Here is an 18,159-nt window from a genome sequence, read left to right as displayed (position 1 = left end):
GGCTTCTATCACAGTTCATTTATTTGTTTGTTTCGGAGAGTTGTTGAGCAGGTCTGTGCACTTTCCCGCCGTAATTACTCTGCGTGGCCGGCCTTATCGAATGCATTAAGAGCCACTGTGTTCGCCACGTTCCTTCTAATTCGTTCCATTTGGATTCCGTTTTTTCATACAGAAACAAATCATCTTCAGAAATCATTCAGGGTCACATTTGTACGCATTCTGTTAGAATTTTCGATATCCTGAGAGGAGTGCGTTTTGATTTTGGTAACAAGCTTGCGGCTGAGGTCAATCCAAAAATGGCTACCTTCTTATAAGTTATAGGTCTAACGTTTGTCTAACTTCAAGAATATGCTATCGTGTCACAGTGTCAACTTACACTACAGGGCCTCCAGGAATCAATCTTTTCATTGTTCCTCGCAAGTCTGCCGACATCAGACTTACCCATCTGTGCATGTGCAGGTCACAAATGTAACAGCTACGGAAGTTTACCAATAGTGAGATAAAAACCTATTTCCCTGTGTGTAAAGACTTTTGAATTCAAAGTTGGAATGTCATGCATCTTCGCTGGCCTTTTGTCTACCCTTCCTTTATAACAGTTCAGTGGCCCAAGTAGACCAAGCTGAGACTGCAAATGATCAGCACTCACACACTTCATAGGTAAATAAAGAAACCTAATAAAACGTTGACTCTGCATAAATAGGGTTATTCAAGTTTTGGAATTTTCATTTTAATTCGTTTTTAATTCGTTTTGAGTTTTTTTTTTTTTTAGTTAATTTTAATTAGTTAGTTTTTGTGTGCGTATTATTTATGCGCAATATATAAGAAACACCATGGTGAAATGAAAAAAAGTAACGCATTTCTTACCGAGCTTTGCATTTCGGCTGATAAAGCAGGCGAGCAGAGCCATTGGAGCCAAAAGTCAAGCACGCAAAATTGTCGCCTCGGATCGACGTCATCTTAGGAGATTTACTATTGGCTGCTGCTACATGACGTCACTTCTGTGTGACACACTTTCAAACGTCTTTTTTCCGGTTAATATCAAACTAATATACTTAAAATCACATTTGAAATAATTCCCAAAAGCTCATGCAATAAATTAATTACCAAAAACTACAATGAAGGACATTTTCGCTATAATCATACTGGGTAGTTAGTTTTGTAAACATACAATATAATTTCAGTTACATTTTAATTTTTTTAAAAACATTTTCGTTTTTATCTTATTTCGTTAACGAAATTATTTTTTTAATTTTAGTTTTAATTTTTTCACTACTTTTAGTTAACTAAAATAACCTGGGTAGGGATGGGATGACCCTTTCATCCCAAAGCCATGACCTATGTGCCTTACTCTGGGTAAATTTAAGTCCCCCTCCGCTTATTTAAAGTTATTAAACATGCCAACAATATGTCATGATGATCTAATTACAGTGCACACCATATCAAATCAATTACTCTAGAATATCACGAGACATTTTGCATAAATAAGTGTCAGCGACCCACCCACATTTTGTAAAAGAAATAAATAAATAAATTGTATTTTACTGGAAGATAAATAACTAATAATAACACAAAAACATATCTACATTATATATTTACAGGTGACAATGCAAAAACACACACACAAAAAAAACTAACACTAAAACTAACAAAACTAAACTAAAACATTGCATAAAAAAATAAAAATAAAAATCTAAAGAACCCACTGGAAAAAAAATCTATATATGAAAAGCAAAACTCAAAATGAAATAAAAACCAACTACAATGAAAAATCCACAACCATTATAAGAAGCTCCACAAAGAGAGAAGATAAAAGACAAATATTGAAGTTTAAGTAACGCTGATTCACTTGCTCCGCGCTTGACCTTGTGCTTGAACGGAACTGGCACCCAATCAGTCTGCAAGGACTCCCGCCATGTTCATTTAGAGAAGGTTATGAGAAGCGTATTTAAGAGCCTGGATCTATTAGAGTCGTTGTCAGAGAACAAGCATTGTCTTCACCTCTCCTCTCTCCGAAAACGTGAGGGACAGGCTGATGGAGCGACGGCTTCTGTGACTGAAATGTGTTGAGAATCACAGGTGCTTAACGGAGCAGTTGAATGTGAACGGACTGTAGGGACGGGATGGAAGGAGATGGAGACTGGCAGTGAGGACTGGAGGGGAGGCGAGCAATACAAGCGGGAAGGCTGTCAGTCTGTCAGTCGTGGGGAAGAGATGGGCCCCAAGGTGACAACTTCTTCCGTGAGATGCTTTTCCATTGAGGATAATGTTGCTTGGCTGCTTCCACTCCAAGCAATTTATAGCAGCGATACGCAGCCTTGCAAAGTCTTGAATTATTTTCTGCATCAGATGATGCTGTGTCGTCGTTTGAAATTTACACTATATGCTGATTTCTACCTTCCACAGAAGATGGAAAAATGGGGTAAAAGCAGTTTCAAAACACATGTGCAATTAATCACACTTCTCAAATAATATAGGTGTCTAGTGGTGTCAAAATTAGAGTGTTAATTTTGAGTTAATTTAAAGCTTCTTTAACGCCACAATTTTTTTTAAATGCGCGATTAATGACCGCCCCTTACTTGAAAAGCCTGTACTGGGGAATTCCAGTCGCAACGCAGCAGACACGTTCACGTGAAAAATAAATGTAATAATAATGCATGTATATGTGCTTTGTAGGGTCAAGTTATATTTTACAATTTAAATTTCACAAGTTACGTCATGTTAAAGATTAGATGAATGCACTGAGCTGACACCAATGTCTTACAAATGCAATTATGCCATCTAGTGGCAGAAAAATGACCCCAACACAAATCAATATCACACTAGTTTTTACAATACAGCACATCTTTTGAATTTTAACTAAATTTTATGAATTATTATGAAATTGCAGTATCCATGACTAAAAGATGCAGCCATATTTTTTATTTTTTCTACTTTTATGTTAAAGTTGCAATAATAATAAAAAAAAATTGGCAAAGTTTCACTAAATTCGCTTAAAAACGTCAAAACATTTGGATAGAAACCCCATTTTTGATCAGCTGTATCACACAACAGACAGATATCAACAAAGCACTCTCAGATTTAGGCCTCTGGCACATGATTAGGTAGTGACTTGAGCTGATTTATTCATTGCTGTGACCTTTTCTACCTTAGACTTGATTCTTCATCGGCGTGTGGTCGAGAATGTTTGCCTATCTTGGTTTTAAAGATTTGCAGTCCTCATTCATAGTACAAAGGGAGTCGTCGAGTTACGGCCGAGTTCCGTTCCTACGCTGGTCATGTAACCCGAATTTCGAACTTAAGTCGGATTTCACCGTTAAAGTCAATATTTAAATCAAAATACTTTGAACAATCATTTAAAAAAAAACATATTTGCGTGACCCGAAAGAGCCGGAACCAATATTTCATGTTTCCACGGAAATGTGACGCGCCTGATGGCGAGCCGACCTGTTCGATGGACGTCATTTGCTGGACAACACAACTTTAAATAACTTAAAAATGGCGTGATTACTGTGGGAAATTAATGGACAAAAAAGGTGCTACGTAATGTCGAAACTAGCACGTATCAAAGATAACAGAACCGGTAGACGTTCTGACAAAACTTTTCAGCATTTTGCTTTACTTTTGTAATCAAGTGATGACATGTAAGATGATTCTTAGAATTTTAGTCACTAAAAATGCTCAAAAACCTGAAGTCAACTGAGGTCATAGATGGCACACTTAAAGGTTATGCATAAACTCTTATTCAGTATTTTCCCCTGCAATCCGAATTGTCTGACCACACGGGAGTTTAACTTCAAAAGATCCACAACAGTTTGTGAATAACAATTCAAATGAATTGAAATGTCTTGTACGCACTTTGTTCCAATAAAGCTTTGCTTCCACACACACCGAGACCAGAATCCCCCGTGTTTATCTTCTGTCCCACTCTGACTGCAATTACCACAATGACTCAGTTTGTCATTGGTTTTGTTGCAAAGTGTGGATTTCACTTTTGGCTGAAATGTTTGGAGCTCTTTGGAAACTGAGCACTTAAGGCAGAGTCTCTGCCGCCCATTTCTCATTCGACCTTCAGTCTCTTTTCATCATCGTCTCTCCAGCCAACCAGGCTTATAGGCCTGCCATGCAAATTTGTATGGATTCCGGCCCTGGAGTGCCTGCGCGCGTGGGCTGGCTGCGGAAAAACTCAAGGACAAAGGCAGGTAGAAGAAAACCACCAACACGTTCTAAGAATCATCTCTCGGGCATGTGTGGGCTGGGAATTGATGTGGCGTGAAGACTGGGTCAAATACAACTGGGAGCACAGACAAAATCTCCATCTAGGGTTTGAGATGTTGATATAGTCCCAAGAAATTACCTGGGATTTTGTCCTGCGTGAATGCAATCGCAGCTGTGATGAGAAAACCATCACATGGGCTTGTTGCGTTTGTAGAGAAACACATCTGACCAGTTTGGGTTTGTCTTTCAACTCTGTGTTTTCACTTTCGCGGTTACGGGTATGAAAAAGCGATACAACGCACAATGCAGTCAAATTTACACGCAACGTTGACCTCCCTCTAGAGAGATTTGCGGTATTGTAATAACATACTACGTCCAGCTAGGACTCAAAACACAAGCACATGTCAATGATCAACAAGAGCTCAACAAGATATTCTTTTAAAGCATTAACAATATTTAAAGTGCAAACACATGTGGTGTAACTGATATATTAAGGGATGTAAAAAGATTTAAATTAAAGCACCAGTCAAAAGGTATTGAGTTCACAATTCGATGTGCTTGCATTTTGAAACAAATATTTGCATTAAGATGGACATTAAAGGAAACAGGTGTAACTAAAATATGTTGTAAGCTCATATGTTGAAACAATTTGTCTGAAAGAAAAAAAGAAAAAAATCATGCTCAAATACTCGCCATAATAAACCCAATGTACTGTTATTCAATTAACCAACAATTAGGGCCCGTGTTTTATTTATTTTTTATTATTATTATTATTTTAATGCGGATGCCGATTCTGATATTTGACATTGTAACATTCTGATAACTGATTAATTAAAAAAAAAGATCAAGATTTTTTACTTATATTTTGGTCCCGTAACACTTACAACAAGATATGAATTACGACAAAACTTTTGACCGTTTTCAAAACGTTATACTTAAACAGTAAAAAAGAAAAGAAAAAAAGTCTGATTTAATTACAAGTGAATATCATTATCTTTTTCTTATATTATTGTGTAAAAAAAAAAATATTTTTTTAATAGTATAGATAATAGTATAGAGTAATGAAATAAAATTAAAAAAATATCGCCCGATTAATCGGTTGGCTTTTGGAGCATGAAAGGAAGCACGGAGTAGCTGGAGAAATGTGTTATAACATCCTGAATTCAAATAAACAGTCAGATCATGATGGTGGAAACCTTGGTAACATGTCACACAGTTATTATGCAAATAGGAAGCATATCAGGTCAAAAAAGTGTGGGGGTGTGCAGCCAAAACCTACACCAACCACTCTTTCTTTTACAGAAACATGCTATTCGTGTCGTTTTCGGATGTGGATACAGAGATCACACTAATCCAATACAACTAAAAAATTTAATGAATTAATGGAGTTTAACTGCCTTAAAATAATGTATGAAGCCCATCGTGAAGTTTTACCAATTAGCATGCAAATCAAAAAAAAAAAAAAAAAGGGAAAGTGAGTACAAATTAAGAGGAACAGATATTTTTTCCAAACCTAAATACAGAACAAAACAAAAAGAACAATGTATTTCAACTCAAGGTGTCAGTTTCCTTTCAGTTTATTAGTATATATTTTTTTAATTCATAAAAGCACAATTATTGGAAAAATATATATAGCACAAGGTCAGGCCGTTGAATTTTTTTTGTTTAATTGTTACATTAAACGCGTCTTGACTGCTTGCAGTCATTTATTTTGTGTTGATAATTGTTTTGGTGATCAGGGGCATCATTTCTTTTTTTTAAGAATGAAATAAATTTAATATAATAAATATTTTTTTATTGTTAATGCTTAATACTTATATATTATATATATACTAATATATATATATATATATATATATATACTAATATATATATACTAATATATATATATACTAATATATATATACTAATATATATATATTAATATATATATATATATATATATATATATATATATATATATATATATATATATATATATATATATATACTAATATATATATATATATATATATATATATATATATAATAAATCTTTACTTGTGATTTTGTTTTTTTTCCAGCAGACTGGCTGTATTTCGCCACGGAAATGATTTTTGACATCTTTGATCTATCTGGACTTTACCATCTGACAGATCTGTTTTTCAAATATTTAACACATCTATGACAAATTTTGACAATAATGAAGCCAGTTTTCAAGTGGATGCAGCAGTCAGTGATTTGTGTCTCGTGTAAACAGTTTTGATAAATGCATTCCATTGTGTTTTTCATTCTTTCGGTCAATCATTTTCTCGCTTAAGTGAACCAATTTGTTTCCCCGCTGTGCTCCGTGGTTTAGATTTTCCGACACGTCCATCTCCAGGCGAGCCACCCACTTCCATTGTCAGTAGAACTGTATAGCAGGGTTTGCTCTGTTGAAGGCCGGGAATGACTGCAAGAGGGGGACTTCGAGCGGCTGGAAGCCAGCGAAAACAGGACTTTAATTAATGTAATGAATCTTTCTGGAGAGGTGTTGAAAGGCCGCCGTCGGTGTGGTCTCAGCGAGAGCTCATTCCGGCTCACGCCGCGGTGGTCATTCATCATCCTCTAAACAATACAGTGCACGGAGGAGAGTACGATAAAAAACATGGGAAGAGCGTATTCATACCAAACTATAGGGACTCACAGATAATATCTCCTCACTAAAATATTTGATTCATTGATCTAGTCCTGATAGATAATTCCACAAGAAAATTGAGAGACTGCTGACAGAAACTTTTTATCTCTAAGTACTTTACATTAGTTGGCTTTCTTTCCCTTAAAAACATGTTTATAGTTTGTCCTTGGCCCAAAAATTAATTTTCATCTGAGGAAAAGTGTAAAATAAACATGTTCTCTTTCAAGACATTTCTTGATTGTGGTACAGCACATACGGTGATGCGGATATGCATTTCTTTGATCAACCATGGGTAACACGAACAATAAATTGTATATTTTTTAAATGTCCATCCATCCATCCATCTTCTGCCGCGTATCCGAGGTCGGGTCGCGGGGCAGCAGCTTTAGGAGCCCAGACTTCCGACTTCCCTCTCCCCAGCCACTTCAACCAGCTCCACCGGCGGGATCCCAAGGCATTCCAAGGTAAGCCGAGAAACATAGTCTCTTCAGCGTGTCCTGGGTCTTCCCGCCCGTGCCCGGAACACCTCTCCAGGGAGGTGTCCAGGAGGCATCCGAACCAGATGCCCGAGCCACCTCAACTGGCTCCTCTCAATGCGGCTCGACTCGAGTCCCTCCCGGATGACTGAGCTTCTCACCCTATCTCTAAGGGAGAGCCCGGACACCCTACAGAGGAAACTCATTTCATTTTTAACAGATGAGCAGCTTTTAGTATTGTGACATGGCGACTACAACGATATTGTGGCAGTTTTAATACCACGATATCACAATATTGCTGTTGTCGTTACATCCCAAATTCTAACCAGTGAAATCTAAATGTTGCGTTTCTCCCACACTTATTGGTACAATGGTAGGTATACCATACACTGTGTGAGAGAAAAACACACGGAGAAATCAATGAATTCAAATTAGGCACGCTTAGCGACTAGCAACGCAAGATGGCCGCCGGTGGTTTCACTTCTAGCTATGGCCAGTAGGCGACATTCTTAGTCTATAATTTATACATCCATGAGATAAGTGATGCCATGTTCTGCTTTTTCTTTCTTTCCACAAACGAGACTAAGAGTGTATCAACAGCGCCCCTGCTGGTTACACTCCATATTGCCTCAACTGGGTCGCGACATGCTTACAGGCGGCTGTTGACAACACTAGCTACAAATGAGATTTTGTTGTTACAAAGGTGCAACGTTTCATCACGCTGCACAAGAAGGCCAGCTCAGTTGCTAGGAAAATGGCCTAGAAAAATGGATGTCTATTTAATATAATTATTGTGTTAGCATGGGTTTGTGATAGAACTGAGGACACTCTGTACTGAACAATCAGTTACTCATAAAACAATATCTAATGTATGCTCCTGCACCTACATTTGTCTCTTTGTGGGATGCTCTTACACAGATAGGCCAGAAGATAAGATACAGGCGATATAGGGTGTCAGTCGATAGGGCACAGTGTATTTTATGGTGTCGGTCCACAACGCTGAATACAGCAACCCTCTCAAAAAATGAGATTCTTAGATCAAAAATGAAATCAAAAGCTATTCCACGTGTATCAGGAGGAATTCCTAAGATTCTTCAGTGAGATCATATGCAACAGTTTTACAAATCTCTTCAAATGTCCATCAGGTGTAAAGGTCTTGCTTTATCCCAATGGTGCTGTCCATTGAAGTGAATGATTGATAAATAATTAACACAAGGGTTAAGTCACTTTTAGAATGTGTTAATGATGTACCAACTGACTTTGAATTAATTGCACCACTTAGTGAAGAATTCATGTCGACTCTGTGCACTGAACTGGGCCACTGGATGGCACTGTTCTTTCAACCTTGTAATGTCACAGCCTCCAAAATGGACAGAAAAGCACAGCCGCCCACTTACAATTTACTTTTACCGCCATGTCTTCTCTCCCAGGGAAAGTGGAAAACATTTTGCCACCCACCGAGTCGCACACCGAGGTGCCCACTGCTCATTTCAGCCAGGAGATGTGATAAAAACTCACACGCGACGCAGATTTATAAGGTGCACCTTGATAACTGCGCTATCGCTGAAATAAATCCTCCCGTTGTGAGGATTATAATGAGTCATTTTGATCGAATCTGTCCTCGGGAGGTGTTGATATATTTTTCACAGTCGTTCTGGAGTCTTGTAACGGGGCGGAGAGATGTTCCTAATATTTTGCACAGGCCCAAACAGACCACTTACTAAAATGAAAAAAATGGTAAAATCATAAGGAAAAGATCACGTTGAGTTGTACCTTAGTCATCGGTGTTATCTCACTGGATATTAGTGCCACATCATTCGCAATACATGGCATTCACCGAATAAAAATCTTAACAAATGATCAAAAACAAAAAACAAACCGGGAGGGATAGTGAAATATTTCTGATTCTTGTGTCAACTGGCATTTCATTTTCATGATAATATGCGAGTCCTTGATTCAGACAGCCGCCCTACTTGAATGATAATGCGCTGATGGGTTTAGGCCTCAGTCTGCTATGAAACAAGCGTGACAATGTGAGAATGGGAGCGTGTACGGAGTCACCCTACCGCGCCCTCCTGTTCCACACTCACCGATCAGACCTCTTTAGAAAATTAATGAAAATAACGTCCTCTGAAATGAATGCCGCCATTGTCAGCCCTGTTATTTGTGCAACCTCATCTATGATTTCAGCGGTTTTCATTTTCACTTATATCCGTCTCCCATTTTGTCCTTGAAGACGCGCTTGGCTTATATTGGATTAAGCGGAGAAGTCGCGGCGATTGTCACAGCTCGGCATTGTGGTTGGTGCAAGAGGAGGTCACACGCTGGATCTTTGTTTGTCCCTATAGTCTCCACAGTCATGAGCAAAGCTATGAGGAAAATATAAACTAGCAATGCTGTACAAAAATGTTCATCATTGCAAAAATACAATGGAATATCTGAAGTGGTTGCACAAAAAAGCTAAATTGCTCTGAATTGGCATCTTAAGGAACATTTTTCTGCAGTGGACCAGATAAGTTGCCTGGGAGGCCTGGTATGGTTATGGCACACTGTTATTTCCCTTGAGAGACTTGTCATCACATTAATTAAAAATAATAACATATAACTAGACAAAGTGCAATTTCTGCATAAATTGCGTGGGAATCCCGAACGCTGAATGCTAATAGCTGAATGCTAATAGCTGAATGCTAATAGCTGAATGCTGAACGATGAATGCTGAATGCTAATAGCTGAATGCTAATAGCTGAATGCTAAGATTTGAATGCATGTGAAATGCTTATAAAGTTAATTGAAAGATAAATTATGTGAAAATAACAAAATGCAAATGATTAATTGTTAAACATAGAAGAGGATTTTAGACATTCCACAACTTGCCTTAAATACATGTATAAATTATATGCTTAATGATGTTTACAGGAGGAAACTTTTGTCAGTCCCATTGAAAATGAATGGAAAAAAGTTGATATTTAACGTTAAATCGTGTGAACATTGTAGGTAATGTGGAAACAGATGATAAATAACAGGAGATGCGTTAATTTTTGAAGCAAGTTGAAATTTGAACGGTATCAATCGGATATATTATGTGGGAGTTATTGCAGGGCAAAAAAAGTGAGCCGAATAATAAGTGCCTGAAATAATAAAGGTTAGAAACAACATATGTGGGAATGCTTTTCAGCATTCCCACAATTAAAGGTCATTTGAAGAAATATGTTATTTCACAAGTGCGTATGTGTATGATCTTAGGAAACCCACGCTTTGCGAGCTCACGACACCGTACTCTGTGTTCTAAATATTGAGAAACATCCACACATCCATCGATTTTCTGAACCGCTTATTTCTCACAGCCATTGTACAAATGGTAAAGTTTCCCCTACCAACATGGCCGCCACATTGACGCTCATTTTAGCCTGCTCTAGTCTACTGTAAATTCTGTTCATCTATGATCAGAAAGCAGCACAAGTCAGAAACATGTGCCTAATCTCAGTCTGTTGATGGTGCTACAGTGCCATTTACTGGCAATGTGAAGAACTGCGGCCAATTCTGGAACTAACAGACTTTGAAAGGTAGTTATTGTACTGAGGGGCGTTTTGGTGGATTAGACACTGTTTTCTGTCAATTAAATCCAATAATTGAGGATCCTACACCACTGTTTATTTGTTGCAACTTTCTGAAGTGGTCATGTTCGCTTACGTTCACAGTCCCCGAGCTGTGGGACCTCTATTGTAATTCTTGAAAAAAAATTGCATCTAAAGCATCCCCATAAAGTGGAGATTCCTGTAGAGAAATAAACATTGTTTGTGATTTTGCAATTAAGGCCAGTCTTAATTTGCTGGTATGATTTCATTGTTTGTAGGTTGCGCCTGCACTCAAGCTCCAGGGTCTATTATAAACAAAAGAGCTTGGGGAGTAAGCCTTCTACCGCCTGCAGGGTTTATTTACATATACATTCTAAAATGGTTTGAGTTATTTACTCTAAGATAAAGGATTCAACCACCAAACCAATTTGAATAATGACAGCATACATTGTCAGAGAGCATAAAAAGGTTCCCACTTGTTGAGGCTATCTCAAGTCATGCTGTGGACACCATGTTTGCTCTTATCTGTTTTCTTTTTATTATTTATCAGGAATGTACACAGTATTAAGGCATTTTCAGGGACGTGGAAATTAAAGACCAATAAGAAAATGGATGTGTGGCTGTCTGTTGAAGTAAAGTGGTTAGCATCATGGTGCTAGCGGCCACCGGGTAGCCTCCAAGGACCACTTGAGTAGCCTTTGGGCTTGCTCTAAAAAATAGCTTGATTGCCAGCGATGCGACATTTGTCAAATGGAAACACTTATTAGAAATGAAGTGTTGGATGAACTGTTTGTTTCCTATCTCTTTAAATTGTTAAGTAGCTGTGGTGCCTTTGTAGCGGAACACTTGGCTGTTTTATTGAATTCACAACCTAGTTGATTCTCAATTGTTCCCAGCTTGTCCCTATTCTGAGTTGCTGTTTTTTGAATGATCTTCTGGCATTACTCCCCAATCGTTCCCCCCCCCCCCCCAATGGAGTCCTTGCTGACTTCATTCAACCCTCCCTGTTTATCAAGGGCACTTGCCGTCCCAGATGGTAGGTAAACTTGCAAAGTAGTTGGGATTGAATGAAAAGCACATTTGGGTGGTTGTAGTCAAATAGCGCACTCCATTTTGCTTAAACTGCCTAAAGACGTGATTCATCAAGAAATCGTTTCGACGCCATCAATAGAATTCAATACAATGAGATCAGGATTTACCGTTCTTAACTTAAACTGTACCACAAGGTTCACTCGGAATGTTTAGACGTTACTAGAGAAAAAATACATGACATTATTTTACATGACTAAATGCAATTGACAAATATATGAACATCTACTTGGTGCTATTTTGATGTTTTGTTTTTTTCTTTTTTACATAACGGAACAGCCTTCCCAATCCCTAGCGTGGCTAGAAACGGAAAGATCCTCTACAAATGTAAAATGGGACAATGCAAGTCCTGATGAAAGAAATAGGTGAACCTTGGCGCTACTTTAACTAAACCAAAGTGACTCGACATCTTCATAGTACAAAAACTTTTGCCACTGTTCTGCTTTGACTTGTTTGAATAATGGAGAGTGAAAAATGAAAGAACAAAGAGTGCAGACTCATTTACATGCAGTAACAATATGAGCAATCATGCAGACTTAATTGAAGCGCCACAAGAGCACATGAAGGTTAACATTGTCATTACTGCCATATTACCGACAAACAGAGCAAACCTCCACCAATGCAACGATCAGATGCTGTTTCAATTCCAATAGACTGTTGATTAGAAGATTTATTGTGTTAATGATAGACTTAATTATTGAGTCACTGGATTCAATCATCATGTGGACCGACCTCGCCAAGGAGACATTAGCCGTTGTGCTCTCAGCATCGTGTTATAATTTATTGGTTGTACAAGTATAATATCGAGCAGACTCGACTGTCAGAATATTTACATCTTTGTGTTTTCATCTCCTCCGCAGCTACAACCCTACAAAGGCAGACCAAGACCACAATGTAATATATGACGGGTTTTTTTCACCCTTTCAAATCCACTAATAGATCATTCATAATACTTAATCTTCTTTTCACTTTCTTGCCTCTTCAGAATCTCGTTTTATGATCCTCTTGTGATGAAAATGTTTGCCCTGAAAGGCAACAGTTGGCAGCCTTTGGCATCCACAAAAACAACAAGTTGTGCACCGTGTTGGAGCACATATAGTACATCTGTGGGAATCCAGGCCAGAATTTGCTCACTTAAACAAGGTTTCAGGCAAAGGTAGTTCAAGGACTTGGGCTGGCGTAGATTTGCCAAGACCTCAAGGCAAGTACAAAAATCTCACTCCTCCATCCGTATGTTGATGTATTTTGAAAATCAAGACAGTGACTAAAAGCAGTTGACACTAGTGTGTAATAGCATTCCCACATTTGTTATTGTGATTTAGATTTTACACACTTTTTTTTTGCCGTGAAACAACTCCTGCGTAATACTTCCGATTACTTGCTTCAAAAATTTCCAGCCTCCCAGGATATATTATATTCACACAATTTAACGTTAAAAATCAACTTTTCCCCATTCATTTTCAATGGGACTGACATTGAACTTTTTCTAAGTCCCCCTTTCCACACCCACTTCCATACATACAACTGATCATCATTAGTAGCACAGTTGGTAAAGTGCATTGTCCAGTAACCAGGTGGTTGCTGGTTCAAATCCCACCTCCAACTATACATTGCAAATATATCCATGGCCGTTATGATTACTGATATACATGTATACCAACTGGACTCGTATCAGGAAATGGATTATAATTTCACTGAAATGATTTAAGCACATGCATTCAGATCTTAGCCTTCAGCTAAAAGCATTCCCACGCAATTTCTGCAGAAATTGCACTTTGTCTAGATAGTATGGGCTATTGAGCAACACTGTTAGAAAAATCAGTTGAATCCAGACTGGTAGACCCCTGATGCCAATTCTGAAATTTTCCAGAATAAAATTCTGATAACCGATCAATCGGCTGATTCATTTAAAAAATATATAAAGTGGAATCTCAAGTTACATCTCTGTTAATGAACAATTTGTGTTAGAAAAATTGCCTCTATTTATATGCTACTTTCAGTATATGAACGATCTTGGCATTTGCTAGTGGATGTATGTATGTTGGATGGATGAAAACTAGTTGCATATGAAATTCGTTGCATATGTTGGCGGAAGTTCCGCCTCGCATCCTTGATGAAGTCCGAAAGTCATGTTATTTTCATCACAAAATACTATTAAAAGTATGTATGTTATTTATTGAACTGTAGCATCTCATTAACTCATTCAAACCCAAAAACATATAAATATGTTTTAATAATTTGTCCTGCACTCCCAAAAACGTATTTATATGTTTGTTTGTTTTTCAATGTTTTATTTTATTTTATGCTAGAGCATCTGACCTGAAGAGGTTGCTTAAAGCAATGGTAGTTATTACAAAAATGATCAGCAGGTGGCAGCAGAGTATAAGAGATCAGCCAGGGCGATGTTGCAACAAGCTCTTTTCTCCAGTGTTTTCAACAGGTTTGTGAATAATGACGAAACTTTGCTATTTTCTAATGCTAATTGCTGCAAACGGAAACAAACAAAAAAAAATGTATCCCCCGATGAAAGAAATGACTCTTAATCTTTATTTTGGTAGGTTCCATGATTTTATAGCAATAGAACACAATATTCTGTGGGCCTTGTAAAATCAGTCAAAATCCAGTAAAGCAGCCGGGAGCGAAGGGAGTTGCTTCAGTAAAAATGGCTGGGAGTGAATGACTTAATTAAGCAATGGATGGGTAATGTCGGTGTAATGATTAATCACATCAAAATACCCGTCAAAACGTCATGAGGTAGAAGTTCCCCCTATTGTACAATTCACCCAATCACAGATGCTAGTAGTAGCCGCACCCACTACAAAGAGGTTCACATATACAATCCTATGCAGGCTTGCTATCTCCCGAGTAGCTACTATATGAAAGTGTTTTGTCAGAAGAAAAATAATAAAGTCCCATCACTCCTGCTTTCAAAATCACACAATCAATGCCGTGCCCCAAACTGCGCCAGTTGCATACAGATCGCATGTCCTACTGGATTTGTTCATGTTTACGCACCGCCCCATGTCCAGGTTTTATTCATAAAACTTGACAGAACATGAAAAACGTGCTAGACCATGAGAAATGTAAGAGATCCCAACAGGTTGGCGGGAAAATCACAAGCGCCCATGGAAGAGCGTGGGCCATCCGTGGTACAGCGTAGGCCGAACCAATGTGTGCCTTCGAGCCTCTGCTCCACCAGCGGCACATCATGAATATCTTGATCGAGCATGAAAAAAACTAAAGCAAGACTTGAACAAGAAGGTAAAAAGTGGTCAAAGTTCCAGCCTGTCCAAGATTTTGGCCATAGCACCAGGAACAGAGTGTGAACGTAGCTTCAGGGGAGTACACAAGAGAGGCCTGAGCTAGCAGCTAGGCTAGTTTTCATTGCCTGAAGTCTCTGCTATTTGGGGATACATACTGTATTAACAATGCACAGTAATTAGAACTGTGCTTGGTAGAATGTAGAACTTCCTACTGAGATTAGTTGATTAGTTGAACTTTTTTAGTTGAAGTTTTCGTTTAACTGCTGAATGTATTGCTTCTTGCCAACAATAAATCCACCGTGAGAAATGGAGCAAAACACATACAAACATCAATTAAATAAAAAACACCTTAGATTGAATTTACACAAAAATATTGACAGACACAAAATAAACTCACCTCGTTGGCTGTAAGCAATGTCCAAAATGGGAACTAGGCTTGTTTTTTTTTCTTCTATCTTCCTTTTTCTTTAATGATACTTCCTTAAGCTCTTCCTCTACTCGCTGACATACACATCCACCCCGCTACAGCGCCCTCTCTGGTGCGGGTGGCGCCAAACACCTAAAAGCAAAGAAAACAAAAAGCACAAAAACGACAATGTGGCAGTTACACATAGCATCATTTCATAATTTGAAATCCTGAAATTTGTGCGACTTATGCCAAAGAAAAGCCCAAAACAAGTCAGTTAGCAGATGTATACAACCCTATACACTATCAGCCCGAGACTTGAAAGGCCAGGCGGTAATAGAGGTGACGTCCAATCAATTGTTGTTTAATGAAGGAATTTTCTCACAAAGCACAACAGACGTTTATAGAGCAGACATGTGAGCAAATGACACCGGATGACATTAGCTGTTATTGAGAGTGAGCGTCCAGACAGGGCAATTACAATGGCACAGCTCCCGTTATTTACTGGCACATTATGTCGTTTCAACTGAAGGTCATTTTAAAACATATAAGATGCTAAAGCCTTTTCATAGAGTGATCTGAAAGTACTTTAGGCTGACGTCGGTCATGCTGCGTGGGCTCCGGAAGGTGAAGTGCAAAAAAGAGTGCCGCGATCTTGGCTTGAATCCAAGAGGACAGAGTTAGTCTGCGGAGAAAAAAAAAGGCTGCAGGGTAGCGGTGATTAATCCTTCCTTCCGTTCTGTCGCTCCGTGTTTGCAGTTATCCCCTTTATGCTCACGTTCTTTCACAAGCGTTTGCCATCACGTCTTCCACCGCTGACCATATTTCTACAGGCTTTCCAGGGATTTTTTTTCAACATTATCATACTAAGTGCTAACCACACAAAAAATTATTCACCAATATTATTTTTGTACAATTAAGCCTTGTTTCCACTAAGTAACTAAACATCTGACCTGAACATCCCACTTTTTAGTTTTACTTTTAAATCGCAATACTGTAGTATTTGATTGCCACCATTGCAATCCTCAAGGAGGATTCAAAGCCGTCGTTATTGCTTACACCACATTACACTGTATATATATATTTTTTTATTTCTTGCGCGAAGGATTTGCTTTCACAAAATGTAAGCCTGATCATGGTTTACCCGATTCAAACCATAATGTGACAAACTAAACAACAACCATCTTCGTACCACATTTGATTTTTGGCAGTGGATAAAAGTTAGCATGTTTAAATTGTAGCAGACGATCTTATCGGCTGGATGTGATTGGCAGATATTCTGCACTATTATCCAAAATTGGTGATTGGTAGGGTGGGAAACTTTGATTGTCTCACGATTCGATTCCATTCCGATTTTTGGGTCTGCGATTCGATTAAGAATCAATTTTCTGTTCAGAACAATTATTGGTTCAAAATGATTCGATTGACAATGATTTCTGCTTCAATTTATAGATGAATCATCATGATCTACTCAAGTCTGACTCGCTAATGCTAATTAGCGCGCTACTCGCACTCTTATTACTCAAAAGAACGGCTATTCATACAAAATGCTTCAGGAATGTATACAGAGAAGCATCTCAACATTACTCACCGGCATATGCTCTTCCTACGCTGCAAAGAAACACAACTTTTATTGGAATAACTTGATGGTGACTTTTTCCTTCTACTCTCTAATGTGGCTACAACTTAAGTGTATCAGAACGTGCGGAACCACACTGCCCCTAAGTGGCCAAATTGTGTACAACATGAACAGAGGCACACACACAAACAAGGGCAAGACAGTATAGCATATTTTGGGACATTTAAAATCGATTCTGAATTGTACTAAATGACAATTGTGATTCATAAATGTCATAATTTAGCGATTGATCAATGACGTCATTGACCAAGGACCACCTGTGGTCATCTTTGCATGGTCAGCATGTGTGTGTGTGTGTGTGAGTGACCTTTTAAATGAACAGCATGTTAACCAAGAGAAAACATATCATTACTCTTTTGTTATTTGTTTTTTTTCTCTAAACGACATTGGTGACACACCTTTGTACTGACTGAAGAGAGACAAAACGAATGGATGGTTGAGACTGGGGTGTAGGTTGCTGGACGTTGAGGGGTGGAGGATGTCCCGTTGAGCCTATTAATAGCTATCTGACAAAGCACCCGCGGGAAATATCACACGCTCTGCTGGCCTGCTACACAAGGAATCCTCTGAGTGGCCCTCCAGAGATGGGCATCCCTTGTGGACACACAGGAAATAACCCATATGATGAGCATCAAATCATCACATGGTATTTGAAAGAAATGAGCACGGTTGGCTGCAGTTGATTTTATTATTGTTTTCACTGTAGATGTATGCCAGCCGTATAAAACGTAGGCAGAATAATAATAGCATAATTTCCATTACAGTGTTATCGGTTGGGGAGAGAGGGGAGTATAAGATGCATTGGCATTCAACAATAAACAATAAAATAAGATTTTGATC

At 38.3% G+C, this 18,159-nt stretch overlaps 1 long non-coding RNA gene across 2 annotated transcripts in view; it reads right to left on the bottom strand.

Annotated features, from left to right (window-relative positions):
• LOC147168694 (uncharacterized) overlaps positions 1-17,360 on the bottom strand; it is a 34,223-nt gene extending 16,863 nt beyond the window's left edge. Inside the window, exons 1-3 of one of the 2 annotated variants that reach the window (XR_015095946.1) lie at positions 17,272-17,325; positions 16,269-16,365; positions 15,672-15,833 (exon numbers count right to left, since the gene is read on the bottom strand). This is a non-coding gene — a long non-coding RNA (uncharacterized LOC147168694). Of the gene's footprint in view, positions 1-15,671; positions 15,834-16,268; positions 16,366-17,271 lie in introns of both variants that reach the window. The other variant, XR_015095947.1, reaches the window with a different exon arrangement.
• Between the last annotated feature and the right edge of the window lie 799 nt (positions 17,361-18,159).

The sequence above is a fragment of the Leptonotus elevatus genome, chromosome 9 (genome assembly GCF_054856555.1).
Source record: "Leptonotus elevatus isolate MCC_2025b chromosome 9, RoL_Lele_1.0, whole genome shotgun sequence".
In the NCBI taxonomy this organism is placed as follows: Eukaryota; Metazoa; Chordata; class Actinopteri; order Syngnathiformes; family Syngnathidae; genus Leptonotus; species Leptonotus elevatus.
The sequence above is the reverse complement of the archived record's forward strand: the minus strand, read 5'-3'. Positions and strand labels throughout refer to the sequence as shown.